We start from the raw sequence: 15,297 nt of genomic DNA, 5'->3' as shown, positions 1-15,297 counted from the left end.
CAATCTTGAAAGAGGATGGAGAAAAAGATATCTGTGTCTCTTCCTTCAGGCGCAAACTCCAAGTTGTGTGGCACACACAGAGTAAGCTGTGCTTTGTGTGGGCTGATTTGTTCAGCCAAGACAAGGGCACTCACTGCCTGATGGATGGAAACAGCTCCTCAGGAGCTACACTGAACTTGTCTGTTCAATTGCTTCCACTTAAGAAAAGGTGTGTGTGTACATCCCACCTCCCTGTATTACAGTGGAACTGTCATCTTTCCCTTACAAGGTCTCTGCAAGGGAACCTGTGTGGGAGCTTTGGAAGCAGAGGTTGGAAGAATCACTGGATGAAAACAGTGAAGTCAAGGAAATGGAGAAGCGTGGGAAAAAATAAAGAAGAATTTACTGGCAGCACAAAGAGAAGAAAGCTACAATAGCAAACATTTAACCTGTTAAGCATGCTTTGTTTGATACTGACAGTTACAGATAGAGTCATCAGCCCTAGTAGGGAATGTTTCAGCACTGTTTATCAAATACAAGCTTTACTGTAACTGCAGTTTTAAAGTGTCTCAGCAGAGATCCCACCATGTTCCTCTCTTCCCTCTTTTGTTTTCTTTTATATACATATATTCTTCAGCCTCTTTCTACTTCTTTATCCTGTTTTTTTTTTCCCCCCTCTTGTTCTCAGCAGGTGTTTTTGCACATAATTCTGGTATCTGCATCACAGAAATCATTCCAGTTAAACAGCCTTGTGTTCTAGACTCCTGATCTTTGTCATGTCTCTGTATAGGAAGGGCAGACAAGGCCAGGTATTGCACCATATTACTGAGGAGGGTGGTTTTTTTGGGGGAAGTGACGGTAATGGGGTTTTTAAAATTTAATTAAATCTCTTTTTCAGTAGAACCTTATATCCAGAGGTAAGTGGTCAGGGAAACAATTGTTGAACTGGAATAATCTTGTCTATAACAGCTAAGGAAAGTGTAAGAATAATTCCAGATACAAAAGACAGAACAACGATGGGCCATTTTGGTTACTGAGCAGAATGATGTTCTCTTTATCTGCTCTCCCAATGCCCAGATACCTGTTAACATCTAGGTTGGGTTTCTTTTTGACAAGTGGTGTCATCTGGAATTGGTTTGTAGTAGAGCTGAAAATTCAAATGTGGCTGTTCCAAGAAGATAGAAGGAATACCTGGTACTTAGACTGATCATTTTTTTCCCCATTTGCAGGATGTCTGCGTCTCTTGGGGGATGGTAGGTCTAGATATTGCATTAGTGGATGACATGACTGTAGTTATGCTTTCTAATTGCACTTAAAGCAATGTTCACCAGATTATTTTTCCCATATTCATAGCAGGATTTTTTGTGCAGTAATCTGTGCCAGTTAATTCCCTTTGTCATGATTAGTTAGCTACTCAAGGATTTAATTAATAATTATTTAGTTCTGCAGTAATTTGAAGAACTTCCTGTAGTTGCCATGGGAGCAATCAGTAGTTTCTGTTGCTGTATCTCTAAAACAAGTATTTTGCAGGCAAAGATGAAGAATTTTTTTCCATATAAAATCTCTTGGTAGTGATGTAAAGTCTCACAGAACTGTTCCGTGCTAGTACCGATGAAACTGCATCCGCAGCGACTGGACTTTCCTAAGTCTGGGACTAAAATGGAACATCAACAAAGTTTGTGGCAATAAACACGAACATAAATTTAGGCTTCTTGGAACTGTCTCCACACATTGTAACTAGTGGAAACTAGTCTTGAACTTAATTGTTTCAGCTCACACCTACACTTAGTATAAATACAGAGCTTCATGTAAATACACAGCTTCGTCTCTTCCTCTCACAACAGGGCTGTGAACCAAAGTCTGCAGTTAGTCAAGGTCTTCTCCCAGACTACTCAAGGAGTTCTGCTGCTGTGCTTTGAAATCGGAACTATCTGTAAAGAATAGAGAGATTTACTCATTTGCCTTGGAAACATGGAACTGCAAATTGAATGTATTCCTACAGGAGAAATCATCCGCGTGGTTAGTCGCAATGGAGAGCGCAAGACTGTAAGCCTGTTTTTTGTTGCTCTTTTCCTGTGATGTTAGTTACGTGATAACCAAGTGAAGTCACCATTGCTCTGAACTGAGAAACACTAGTGCAAAAATATGAGGCTTCTGCAGGAGTGGTTGGTTGCTGAAGTGACTGTAGCTGTGCCGTGAACGGTTTTCTCTCGCTAGGATGAAATTAGTAGCAATGAATGTTAATTTTAAGTGACTGGCAGTTCAGAAAATTATTACAGTGTGTTTCCTGTAGAAATATTTTAGCATACCAAAGTTGGCATGACTTGCAGTTGGTGTTTGGCCTGGCTGTGTCATTTTGCCTGAATTCTGAAAGCACTTTCAAACTACAAAGGAAGGGAAGGAGGTTTGAAGAGAGTATTTTGATTCTCTTCAATATCGATTGTTCACATTGTCACTGGATTCGTGCCATGAATGTTATAGGAAGGTTCACACATAAAAAATTGAGTGGTGCAGGAACATATAAATATCTAGAGGAACAGAGTGTTCTGTTACCTTGTGACTTTTATTGACCTGGGCTCAGGGTTTGTAAGTAAGCAAATGGAAAATCCATGAGCCGATTATTTCTGTTTGACATGGTAAATGGATAAGAAAGACACAGTAGTTTTTTTAAGAACAATTTTAATTTTCAGTACCTGGAATTTCCTACTTGGTTTTGTATAGTTGCTAATTAAAAGAGTCTAAAAGAGAAGGAACTATGTAAAAAACTTTAAAATCCTCCTTATGTTTAAAAGTACCTAAATTCAGCTGTGAATTTGTATCTCTGCCATAGGTGCTTATGAACTGTTTAATACATCTTCAGTTCTGGTAGCAGATTGCTGAGGGCAGAGCCATCCTGTCCTGAAGCACACATCTGTGCATGTGGCTCCAGTTTCCTAGCATTGTCTTCCTAGTAAGTAATCTGAAACTTGATCTGAAAATTAGCTAAGGCATTCACTGTGTGGATAACACAGTCATTAGGCAGAATAATTTAACTTCAGAAAAACCTGAGAGCTCTGCCTTGTTGGAAGAGGAGATAGCGGCAATTCTGGTGTTCTTTGGTTTCCAGTAAATGGTCTAGGAGTGTTACTGACTTACTTGTAGTGACAGCAGAGGACACTGGCAGGACTGAATTGTCTTTTCCAGAGGGAACTGTTCTTTAAACCTTAACACGAGTAGTATGTGCCAGGATCCTGGGGAGACATCAGAGAGAGAAAAGCTATTAGTTCAGCATTCTAAAAAGTTCTAAATACTCAGTAACAGTCCATAAAACTGTAGTTTGCTACTTTGAGAACAGCAGTTTGTATTTGTCAAGTACTGTTGGTGCTGCAGGAGTGGGCAGAGGAAAGTCAGTGCTGGTGTTCTGTGCTTTAATACAAACAGGAGCTTCTAGTGGAAGGTACTTCAAACTGCTGCAGGAATGGAAAACACAGATCTTTACAGGTTCAGCTCCGCATGCCTCAATCTGTTAGAATTAAATCATACGCAGAATTCCCTGTAGATCCTGGTTAGGCTGCCCCCAGTATTTCACACGTATGTGTGTAGCTGCAGAGTGGATGGTTACCCGAGTTCCCTCTGGCGTTGGGGAATCACTCCAGAGTTGAACTTCACATTGCGTCCTTCTCAGAAAGATCCACTTTGGGTGATTCCCACAAACAGGCGTCGGTGGGGAGCGGGTGGTGAAGTTACTTCCAGCGTCCCAGATTTGTCTCTTGTGCCCCTGGAGGAGACAGGTGCGTCTGTAATTGTAAGCACCAGGAACGCCACCCGGTGTGGAGGAGAGGCTCCTCAGCAGGATGCTCTTGTCCTCAGCAGTGTCATCAGGGGCGAGCGGGTTCCCCCGGGACGGGCGGCGGGGCCCGGCGCTGCCCGCTAACGCCCTCCCCGGGCCCGCCGAGCAGCCGGCAGGTGAGGTGAGGGCGGAGCAGGGCCCCGGCCTTGCCGCCCGCACTCCGCATGCCCGGCGCTCGGACATGCGCGGCGCGGGCTCCCGCGGGCACTCGGCGCCGAGGCGCTGCCGGAGCCGCCGCAGGGCCCCGAGCCGCGCGTCCCGGGGGAGCGCAGGTGAGCGCGGCGGGGCGCGAGGGGCGAGCGGCGGGGCGGGGGCCGGGCCGGCCGCAGCCCGGGCCAGCAGGGGGGTGAGCGCGGCCGCCATCCGCCGCCCCGCACTCGCCGAACGGCGCCGGGGCTCGGCCACATGGCCGCGGGCTGCCCGGAGCACCGTGCCGGCTCGGGGGCTGCGGCGGGGAGCCGGGGGCTGCGCCGGACGGTGCCCCGGGGAGGGTGGGCAGCCGCGGCTCGGCTGTTACCGCCCCCCTTCTCAAGTCAGCGACCTTCCCGGAAACTCTGAAATTGCCACGGTAGACACAAATGACGCTTTCCCAGCAGCCGGCATCCTGGCGGCTGCACGGCGTGTCTCGGGCGGCCCGGAGGATTCCCTCCCTCCCGTTCCATAACGTTACTAAATACACCCCGGTAACGCTGCCGTGGCTGGATCCCAAATGCTGCCAGGTCCCCGCCGGGCTCCTGCCCCGGACGGGGTGAATCCTGCCGGGGCTCGCATGGGCAGCCGGAGCGAGTAAAGGGTGTGGCTGGGCGTGGGGGTAAGAGAAGGGCTGATCCCGAGTCCAAACGTCGTGGCCGTGTCAGGGAGATCCTGCCTTATTCTTCTAAAGAATGGCTTTCTGTAGCTACCTAACTTGCTCTGTATGTTCTGTTGTGTGCTCGCTGGTGATGTGTCCCGCTGTTGATAGCACTTACATTTACAGTGGAATAATTCTTCTTGTTTGCCAGTGCTTGCACAGGTACCTGAAATCACTTCATGAGGAAAGCTCAGTATTTTTAGTTGTCTTGTATAGGTGGAGATGTTGTCAAACACCGTAACTTCCCCACGTCTGTGTCCCCAGTGAGACTCAGGCGTTTCCCCTTTTCTAATATACCTGGTGTTAATTACTTTTAGAGCAATTTATGGAAGGAATCTCATTCTGAGCTGAATGAATGTCTCCTTCAGTAACTTGAGCTTTCTGGCTTGATCTGCGTCCTCATGTCTGGGGGGATTACAGAAGAAAAATTATTCTGAGGTACAAATCAGAGATGATTCTGGTATTTATTCTTTCTGTGACAGTTGCTTAAGGTGGAAGGCTTCTCCAGAACTACTTGTAGATGCCAACTGCCTCATTTTAGAAAGTGACAGATGAGAAAATTTGCTCGGTTGGTGGGACTGGCCATGAAAGAACCACATCTTAGAGTAACTGGGAAGAAAGGCATTTTTCTTTCATCTTCTTTTGGAGCAATAGACAATTAACAGTTGTCAGCACCTTTTCAAAACTCTTTTAGAAACTGCCTGAGGCTTACAGAACTGATGAGTTCTTAATTTTTAGGGTAGGCCCTAGTGTGGCAACCACTGTGAAAACATTTCAGGATTTTCAGTTTTGATACTGGATATAATTCTGTGCTTTAGGCAGGGCCTGTGTAAATATAAATCCTGTCTTCTGTTCTGCATGGCAGAGACCAATGGAGTGCTAGACTGCAGATGTGCTATTCTAATTTATCATGACATAAAGGATAGATAATTTTTTTTTAAAGGGGGAAAAAGTCTGAATCATAATATCCTAGGGAAGTGAGAGATACCATGGGACTCAGGATCCAGCGTGTGCAATTTCTGTTCTCTTTTGCATAACTAATAGCAGTTTGTGATTTATGATACATCTTCAGAATTTATAATATCTATAAGAGAAATTACACAGATCCTGGTAAATCGTTCAGGCCAGATAGAAGACTTCTTTGTTGTGTTTGTTTGGGTTTTTTTTATGTGATCTAAACCTACTGGAGGAAGGACAGTAAAAAACTGGGGGCTAAGAAAGCTCAGTAAGAGATTAAATATTGTGTTTCTTTCTACAAATAAAGGCTGTGAGTGCCTTTTTGCAAAGGTAAGATACTCTTGTTCCAGTAGTACTCAAACATCTTTCAGGAAATTTTCTATTGTATGTAGTGTCATGTTGCTTATAGGACTCCAGCCTTATTGTGGTGGGAACTGCATGCTTTCTAGGAACTGTACAAATTCCTCTACCACTGTCAAAAGGGACAGTCTGCAGCAAATGCAGGAAAAACAAACTGCAGCAGCTGCCCACCAAGAGGAGCCGGGTATCATCTGTGGCTCCTGGGGGTTTCACTCCTCTGCCCTCTCTCTCACCTGGCAGTTTTGGATAGTTCGAGCATGCAGAATGTGGAGGGTGGCTGGGTTGGAACACTTTGCCTCCCAGTTTGAAGGGGCAAGGGGTGAGGACTCTTCACAAGGTGCTTTCAAATAACTGGTGCCTTCTGCAGGATGAATTTATATTTGGGAAAATGCAACGTGTTACTGGTGCTGCAGAAAGAAGAAAACTTAGAGTAGAGCAGCTTTTCCTGAGGAAGGTGTGTCCTGCTGCCCTTTGTAAGTGGTGCAAACTTAACTAAACCGCTTGTCATTTCATATAGGCTAAAGAACCATATATAAAGGCAGTTTTGTATGTTGCTAAAATGCTGCTGTGGGGAAAACCATTTGTATTGTGCTTTGGCTCACCTCTATTGATGACAGTCCAATGTGGTTAACTTCTCACAACTGACCCAAGTTAAAACTGAGTAGGCAAAACAAACAGGTAGTTGGTGTGGAGCAGTTTGTGGGAGCACATGAACACCTCTGCCTGCACAAAGGATATGAAGCAGTGGCTGGGATCAGGTGAGGATGGCTCTTTTGGTAGCAGTGGTCTTTGTGCTGGCATGAAGTGGTTGCAATTATAGCATGTTTGTCTTCTGTTTTACTGTGTTATCTGCTGCTTTACTGCTTTATAACCAACTTTTGAGTGATGTGGTTGGCTTTGACTAGGATCAGTATCCCTGACTTCAATAGAAACCATACATCTGACCTCCTATCATGTCTTCTAATGGATGAGGTTTTCATGGGTTGTCTTTCCGTGAGATTGTAACACAGTTATTTTTCTGCCTGGAGGGAGGCACTTTTACTGTGCCTATGACTGGATTGAATGATCTCTGCTGGAAAATATCCTTCTATGTGTTCTGTGCCCTCCTCTGCATACTTTACTCCTTGTTGATGCATTTCTCTTCCCAGAAAGCATTAATAAAGATACAAGCAAGCATTATAAGTAAACGTGAAAAGCTAGCAAAGTTTGTTACAACAGGAGGTTCTGAGTGGACAAATTTCAAGTAATTTGTTGCAACTGAGTCATGTTCTGTGGGAGTGGAAAGTCTAGTATCCTTTAAAGCCCTGCCCTGCATTACTTAAATACTCTTTGTTACAATGAGGAGCAGCAGGGCCAGTACTTTTTCTGTTTAATATATATCTCCAGTGCAGTCTGTCCTGTATTAAATTCCTGTACCGGGAGGCAATGAAGGTTAGTATTTAGAACTCCTGTGGCATTCATGCATGCATGGATAGCTTTCCCTGGCAGCTTTTTTCTCTAGGGAAGCACTTGGTCACATGTAAATGACCAGCTAGCTGGGCTTCACTAGGACACTTGCAGCCCTTTAACCGGTACATTGACCTTGCTCCAGCTTGGCCACCGCCCTTCCTGTCATTCAGTTCAGCTGATAATAAATGGAGGTAGATTTTTAGCATTTGGCAGTACCTTTGGAGTGCTAAAGTGTTTGCCTTCTAGGCAGTAAACTCCTGGAGCTGGAAGGTACAGCAGCCTGCAGTTACTGGAAAGTTTTGCTACCAATTGAGCAGTGTAATTGTTGGTGGCAGAGAGTATGTCAAAACGTGTTCTAATTTTTTACAAGAATTGGATAATCTATGAATGACAAAAAAACCCCAAAACCTATCCCTGCTACCCCAAACAGGTATGTGGGTTTTTTCTTTCTCCAAAAAAGAGCTTTCTAAAATGACTGCTAGGCAAAAAGATACACGTGGACAAAACCACAGTTATGATGGCATTCAGCCTGCTGTATGGATGTGGACTGGACCTTATAAGCTACAGCTGGTTTAAGAAGTTGTGCCTTTAAATGATGATGTCAGTAATTTGTTTTGGAGGCACATCTCCTTGTGTGCTTGTACATCTGAGCAGAGATTTCACCCTTAGAGAAGGTGGTCTGGATCTTTGAGACTCGGTGTACTCCTAGCTGGAGAACAGCCTTTGTGGTGGCTTTAAGACTTCAGGGAAACCTTTGTGTCTTAGCTGCTGAGGTTTCATTTCATTAGTTAGAGTGATCTGTGGTGCCTTATGCCAGCTGACAATCACCAGGTGTATTTGGCCATTTTACTAATGAGGAGGATTATTGAGGGAGCTGTAATTCAACTAGAGACAAGTGTTTGTCAGAGGATTTGGGTGAGATTACAGTTGCATTTCTTTTTTCTTTATCATATCTTCAGTATCTTATGGTTGTCTTTATGTCTGTATTCACTACCACCTGCTGCCTGGTCAAGGTGGGATATTCCTGTTCCAAGAAAGAATCCTCTTTACTTCAGAGCTGTGATGACAAACTGAGAACAGAAAAGAGGGTCAACTCGGTTCCCTCGCTGTGCTCATTGTTCACGGCTGAAGGGTCCAGGCAAGTCAATGTCCAATTATATAATAAGGAGATAGTGATCTGTTTAGCTTTTCAGAAAATTAAATTCCACTGAAATAGTACAACTGGAACCATAGAAGTAGGAGGAAAACTATTTTCCATTCTGAAGTATGTCTTTGTATAGTGTTGCGAATTGGGGTTTTTAAACTTGCTAACAGTAACTAATAACTTCTACGTTATACAGCCCACACTGAGTCATTGTTTACTCAGGGAAATGACTTTCAACAGCCAGACTTGTTTGTTAACTTTAATAACTAAAATATGCACTTCCACACATTACAAGGCAGCACACTATAATCAACATTTTTTTAAAACAAAACCTGATACATATTTGCAACACCACACAATGCTGCATTATGGGTAGTATTTCTACAGTTGAGGTTTTGATCTGCAGCAAAGGCTGTTGTGTCCCATTTTGAGTAGTGCAGTTTTGAGTAAAGAGAAGATTATTGCACAAAATTACTTGTGCTGATTTCCTAGAGTTTTACTGAACCCTCCAAGTTAGACAGCAGAAAGCCTTATTCTCTGTCCATGCTTCTTGCTGTTTTAAATAACAGCTTGTCTTATGCTCTTGGAGTCTGTTCAGAATTGCCTTTTCTGCATACAGGGAGGGAAAGCCACACCTTTGCACCAGGAAGTCAGGAATTCTCTCTCAGACAGAACTGGAACTTAGCAAAACAGATGTTTCTTTTGCCTTATTTTATCTGAGCTCTGAAGTTCAGTTATGAGCAGTTTTCTGCCTTTTCTTGACTATTTATCTGCCATTTTGTGTTAGCACATTGTTTTCTCACTGATGTTGCAGGTAGCTTTCCTACCCACCCAGTACATCTATTAAGATAAATCACCAGCCAGGCTTTGTATCCCAGATTGTTTTTTGATGCACTGAGCAAAGGCCAAGTGCACACCAAGCTCTGTGCTAGGGTTTCTCCATTGGTTTGTTCATGTGGGAATGAAGTGGGGGCAGCTGAGCATGCCTGCCTTGCATGTGAAGGGCCAGTGTGGGAAGAGTGTTAGGACTGTCAAAATGTAACGTCTGAAGATATTTCAGATCTTACTTTTGAATTTATGCATTTCTGATTTTTCTGGTCAGATCTCTTGTTTTCCTTCATAGCTACTAAATACCATGTAACTAAAAAACAAACAAACACAACTTGGAAGAGAAGATTCAGAACAATGATTACTGGAAAAACATAGTAATGTATAATGAAGAACTGCTTTTATATCTGCTGCCTCTCTCCAAAAACAACAAACAAAAAATGTCTCAAGTAAACCAAGCACTACATTTTGAACACTGTATTCAAAATGTATGGTTTTTTTCCTTGTAAAGTCACAAGCTTTTTTGGCCACAATTTTGTTTGAAAATAGAAAGGAAAATTTAAGGTCTCATTTGAAAATGAGGGCAAGTATAAAATATGTGACTTCCAAAATCCTCATTATATTTGTGCATGGTTTTGTTTCTCCTAAAGTTGGAGGACAAATGGAGAAAGGTGGGAACAATTTGGGGTAACAGAAGGGATCATTTGTGCACTTTTATCAAGTACTTCTAAAATAGGTTGGAGTCTCTAGATAAGAAAAACATGATGACATAATGATGCAAGCACAATATCTTTTCTGTTTGCCTGATACAATAAAAGAATCCATGGGATGACTGGGCCATTTGTATGTTTGGATGAAGTATTTGTCTCGAGTATAAACTAACCCAATTTGAGGTAACTGTGTCCTGATACAAGGGAGAAGTATAAAGGAAAGTAGAGCAGAAGAAAATGAAGTCAAAGTTGAGTTGCTCTTCTTGGGGATTGCTGTAACAGTGACCACCCTGAAACCTTCCTCTTCTGTGTTGATGGTGCTGAGAGCCTGGCAGGTAGTGAGGGTTGGGCAGTGAGGACTTCCGTGTTGGTCTAGCAGCTTGGTCATGAGGGTACCATGTGAAGAGGAAATGTTGCAAGAGATGTGAAGGTCTGTGTGCAAGAGACTTGCAGAGCCAAAGGGAGTGTTTGATCTCCTGTCTTTAAACTGAAACCTGATCGGTTGCCAAGTGTGTTTCTGAGGATTCCATGTCTAGATGGGGTCACAGAGGATCTCCTTCCAACCTTAAGGCTTCAATATATTTACCTGGCAACTGCTGCTATTCAAACCACTTTCTCAACTTGCAATGGGAGGAAAATTCCTCAAAGTGGCTCTGTGTAGGATGAGAATGTGAACTATGTCCAGGCTGAAGTTCACGGAACTCAAAAGTGTGCTCATATAACTATTTATTTAATTTTTTTCTAGAGGCTTCAGTTAAGTTGGCTGTTTGTGACTGAATGCATTTTTGCTGAAATACTGATTGTCCTCAGAAACAGAAAGCATCTGTGGTAGGATCACATTGCCACCTGAGTGGAAGTAGTGAATGGAAGGAAATCACTGTTGCTGCAGGTTGAGTGCAAGTCTCTGGAAAGAAATATTTTCTGAGCATTGTACAAGTAAACTTGCTTTCCGAGGAAAAGTTTTGTAGTTGCAGATCTTGCTTTCTATTTTGGACAGGCTGGAAAGGTAAATTCTGGTATAAAGGTCTAAAAGTAGCTGTCAGGTTGGTACCTGGCTTTGTGTTTTGAGCAGTGAATTTCTCTGGTTAATCTCTGTAGCAGTGTGCTGAACTCTGGAAAGGGCTTTTCAGGCCATACTTTCACTGGCCCCAAACCAAAGTATCTTAATTGCAAACCACTTATCTGAACTGATGGTTAATCAACACAAATGTGACACCATGCTCGTTAGAGTAGAAAAATCAACCAGTGTTCAGTGTGGGCTGGATTGAGATTTGCAGATTGATAGGGAAGGGTTCATTTGGGTCAGTAACTGGCACAGTGATAAGTGTGTCAAGTGAGCTTCACCTTCTCTGTGCTTGCAGCAGGGTCTGGCACCATCAGCCCTCATTTCTAAGGCACCTGCCAAAAAGTGTCAGTTGTTCACAGTCTTGTTGAACAGCAGTCCAGTGTAGTAGCTAAGCGTGTTTCTGCTGACAAATCTAGTGGGACATATATACCCATGTGTCAAGTTAGGTAATTTATATTGCTGGTTTCCTGATCATGGAACACTACAGCTGGCAGTCCTGTAGCCTCTGGTGACATTCCTGGGCTTGTTCTGGAGGCTGCTGCTGGTAATAATATACGTGCATTAGTTCTCAAAGTTTTAAACATTTGGAGGCATGTGTATGTGTAAAGGGCAGGGGATGAAGCAAACAGCCAGAGACTCTGACAGCCTCATCTATGTCACCCTCGATTAAATGCCTTTTCTTTATTTCTCTGCCAGGAGGGTGTTCTCCACTCCCCATCTTGTACTTACACTAGCATCCATTGGCACTTTGGTGAATCAATTGAAACAAACTCTGGGGAACAGTAATGAAGAAGAAAAGAAAAAAAAAAAAAAAGTGTTCTGTTTGTTTAGTTCCCTGAGGTGTCTCTTCACAGAGCTGAACAGAGCTCAGTCCTGGTACACAGTGGGGAGAGGGCCAGGACAAGCACAGCTGGGGACAGAGGATGGGCTGCATCACAGTAACATCAACTGTCTAGGACAACTGACAGCAGCCTGGGGCTGCACTGTGCCACCTTGGAGGATACCTTCTGTGCTCTTTTTACCTTAGAGAAGTGTCTTTAATGGAATGCCCTGGGAATGATGGCTTGTGTAGCTGTTCTTTTCTTATGCAACTGTTTTTTAATCCTTGAAGTCAGTGATAGTGAGAAGTTTGAGTTTGCAAGAAGGTTCTGCAGTCATACTGTGGGACTTTTGTGCCCTGGTGTGTGGGCTGATTGGCACAAAAGCCTGTGGATGTGGAGCTAGGCCAGCTGTTTGGAACATAAATGGTAATTAGTTGTCTCCTAAATGTTTGCTTTATTAAAATTGACAAATAGAATACACAATCTCCACTTCTTGTAATGGGGATTCCCAAGCTGTAATACTTACTATAGCTCCTAAGCAGTTCAGTAACCATCTGCCCTTGGAGAGCCTGCTTTGCTGCTGCCCATTAACATGGTTTCAGGGCAGGAGCAGAGAGGCACTGATGGATCCTGGTACAGACAGATGGGGTAGACATGCTTAGACACTGAGTCAAGAGGGGCTGGTGTCTGTTCTGCCTCTTGCCTGAGCAGCACATAGAGTGGCCAGGGTTCAAAGCAGGGAGCAGAGCCCAGATTAGAGGGGTCCAGCTGGGCACTGATGTCTGGTGTGTTTTGCTCCCTCTGGAGCAGATGCACCTCTGCAGCTTCCCAGAGCCTTTGTGTTTGTGGAAGGAGGTTGGGGGAGCCAGTGCAATGGTGGCCTGGAGGCAGGACACCCTGCCCAGCTGAGGATGCAGGGATGCCCACTTTAGCACTGCCCTTCAACAGGTGTAGAGGGTCAAAGGACTTTTGGGCCCTGTGGGACTCCTCAGCAAAGTGTATGTGGGGGTAAGTAGGACGAGGTTACTGTGTTGTGGTATCTGAGCACGATGTGATTGACAGCAGCAGAAAGGGGGAGGGAGAGGGAATTAATTTTGCTGCCAGGACCTTTTGTGCAAGAGGTTGGATCTGGACGTGTGCCCTTTCTGAGCACATATGGAGGTTCCTGCAATTTGTAGCTGCTATTGCTGTCACCACCAGCAGTGGCACCCAAGTAAACAAAATTTAGGAATGCCATCCTGCTATAGAAACTTCAGGAGACTATTTCTAGATGGAATGGAAGCTTCATGTGATTCAGTGGACTGTAGCCTCATTGTGAGGATGGAAAGCAACCAAGAGTGGTTTGAGCTGGAATGCTTTAGGGTATTGTTGCTAACATGGTAGTGGGCAGCTGGATTAAAGTACTTTGGAGTTTTACTCCTTTTTGGTACCATACTAGCACTCTTGTTAAAGTGGTTTCATAACAACTTGGCAGTTGTTCATGGAAGCCCATATTTTTAGATGCTCAACTGATTTTTTTTTTTTTTTTTTTTCCCCAGAAAAGAGAGATTGTGTCAAATTGTTGTCAGCTATTTGGGACAACAAAATTACAATTAAAGAAACAACTTTAGAATGTGTATACTAAACACAACAGTTATAACCCAGCAGGTAAGCTAGAGCAGCAGAGGCAGTAATGGGCTAGTACTTGGATTAGTGAGTTTTGGAACAGTGGAGTTCAGCTCTGTAGGGAAGGATGGTACCTGTATGTAGCTACTCCTGTGACCCATCAGCTGTTCCAGTAATTCTTCAAAAATGTGGAATTTATCAGATCACCAAACAAGTGTGTGTTGTCTTTGTGCTGCCTGTCAGGGACACCAGGAATCTGGAGAATGTGAAGGACTCTCCAATTCCAGTTCTGTGTGCTGGTCCTTCCTCTCCTCCTCTGGGGGCTAGTGGAAGCAGGAAATACAAAGCCAAAGGAGAATAATTTGTGAATATATAGCAGGTAATGCCCATCACTCACTGTACTTTGCCACTCCCCTCCCATTGTGGAAAGCATGATTAAAGTCAGCCGCTCCGCCCTGGCTGGCTGAGCCATACATCCCTGCACAAGTGCCAGATTCTCTTCATTCCAGGCTGCTGACTTCAAGAAGGACTTGCTCTGACAAGCTAGAAATGAGGGCTGGCAGCTTTGTCTGCAACTCAAAGGCTTTATCTCTGTTAGACACCCTTCCTAACGTTTCCCACAAATACTGCTCTGCTGGTAGGAGCTGTTGTATGCACAGGATGCCATCAGGCACTTAAGAATAAAGCCTTACATTGTGTAACTCTGAGAGCAGGCAAGGAAGACTTCAGAGAGCAGCTGGCATCAGGCCCACAGCAGAGCTTGCTCTCCTTGTGCTTCAGCTTCATTATTTGGGGAGTGGTAGGGAGAGTCAGCTCAGCATTTTGATTCTCTTGTCCCCCTACCAAGAGCTGCTGTTCTTTCCTTCACAAAACTTCTGTCCATCCTTCATGTCTCACTTTGAATATTTCCATCTGCTGATGAAGCATTCATCTCCAGCTTCCACAGCATATTCCTGCAGTTCATCACCTTGGCCTCTTTCCTCTCTAAACTGACCTCCCACCTTCACTTCTTCCCCACTTCACCATGGCAAGCCCGAGTCATTTGACTTCTAGGATTGTTCTGGCTCCACCAGCAACTTCTGTTTCCCTGATCTTGCCTCCTAGCATTATTGCTTCACTGCTGCTTCTGCTCAGTGAAGGATGCCAGCTGTGTCCACCTGCTGGGGTTTTTTTGCATGCACTTATAAGCTGTCTGCCTATGCTGCATATGCAGTCTTTCACTTAGAATAATTATACTCCCTGACCTATCTCAATCAATTGATGAACTCAGCCTTCAATAAATGCCCTCCCAGAGTAAAAACTATTTGAGAGATGTAATAATGGTTCTAAAGAGTATCTGTGCAAGATGCTTGTTGGTTTTGTTTCAAAATTAGCATTAGAGCAAGTATATTTTTACATTCATATAATATTTAACACATGAAATTGAGATAACTTTGAGCTTACAGTAAGGCAAGCACCTTGAGATAAAAATGTGTCATACATCAAATTGGAGTAGTCATTATGTTTGTGACATGCTTTCTGCTTGAAAGGGGATCTTTGATGTCATGATCATGTTGCTTGAGAAGCAGCTTGCCAGTGTTACTTCAGGTCATGGAGGGTGTGCACATATATATATTTTCTAAAAACTATAAGACCTTGCAGTATCAAACGTCTGCTCAGTACTTCACAGATTTCACAACTGACTGTTAGTAGATGAAAC

The 15,297-nt window shown here is 43.9% G+C and overlaps 1 protein-coding gene across 4 annotated transcripts in view; it reads left to right on the top strand.

The window, feature by feature from the left end:
* The first annotated feature begins 4,005 nt into the window (after nucleotides 1–4,005).
* MYO1C (myosin IC) overlaps nucleotides 4,006–15,297 on the top strand; it is a 52,162-nt gene continuing 40,870 nt past the window's right edge. For 2 of the 4 annotated variants that reach the window (XM_051635299.1, XM_051635297.1), the window contains exon 1: nucleotides 4,011–4,080. The gene's annotated coding sequence lies outside the window, so the exon portion shown is untranslated. Of the gene's footprint in view, nucleotides 4,081–15,297 lie in introns of all 4 variants that reach the window. The other 2 variants (XM_051635298.1, XM_051635302.1) reach the window with 2 other exon arrangements.

This window comes from Apus apus, chromosome 18 (assembly GCF_020740795.1).
Source record: "Apus apus isolate bApuApu2 chromosome 18, bApuApu2.pri.cur, whole genome shotgun sequence".
NCBI lineage: Eukaryota > Metazoa > Chordata > Aves > Apodiformes > Apodidae > Apus > Apus apus.
Note: the sequence above shows the minus strand (reverse complement) of the source record. Positions and strands in the feature narration are given on the sequence as shown.